Raw genomic sequence first — 728 nt, forward strand, 5'->3', positions numbered from 1 at the left:
TTAAATAAAGTTTGTTTCTTGACAAAACTTTTTTTTTCCAAGCCATAACATAAACAAAATATATTCTATCGCAGAGCAGCCAACAAGATACAGCTATCCTAGGATATCGACATTATTATAGCCCGGGAAATCCTAGAAAAAAAATATATTCTCACCTTCTGAAGGAAAAAAAAATGGAAATCCGTCGCCTGGAGCGATGCTGAACTACTCACCTGTGCCTTCCTCGCTTTGGCTTCTTGGCTCGAAGAGGATCATGAAAAATTCAGGTCCTCTGCCAGGCACATCCGGAGACTCCCTTTAAGTGACGTGGCGTCGGTGCAGCCGTGACATCGCCAAGGCCAACTCTAGGCAGGCGGATAATACTGCATCTTCTTCCATAGGCTGAAAGGAACACAGAAGTTCTTAGGAGCATTTTCAGTGAGTAAGTTAAGTAATCTGCTTACCTTAATCATCCTGAACAGTTAATGGGTTAGTGAATGTTGGCGAGAGAAGAAGTAAAGCGTGAACGAACAGGAGACGGGATGATGGTAGGACACATGAGATCATCTGCAAGGCGAAGGCCAAAGAAACAAAGGGAAGGTAATAATTAAAGTTGCAAGCACTTAGTTGTAATGGAATTGCAGACCACAGCAAGCACTGTCGGGCTGTCCAAGGTCGCGATCTGTAATGAGGACCGAGCGCAAGAATCGTGTTAATGTTGCGGAGGATTTACGAGGAGACATATCCAG

Source organism: Penaeus monodon, chromosome 22 (genome assembly GCF_015228065.2).
Source record: "Penaeus monodon isolate SGIC_2016 chromosome 22, NSTDA_Pmon_1, whole genome shotgun sequence".
Taxonomy (NCBI): Eukaryota; Metazoa; Arthropoda; class Malacostraca; order Decapoda; family Penaeidae; genus Penaeus; species Penaeus monodon.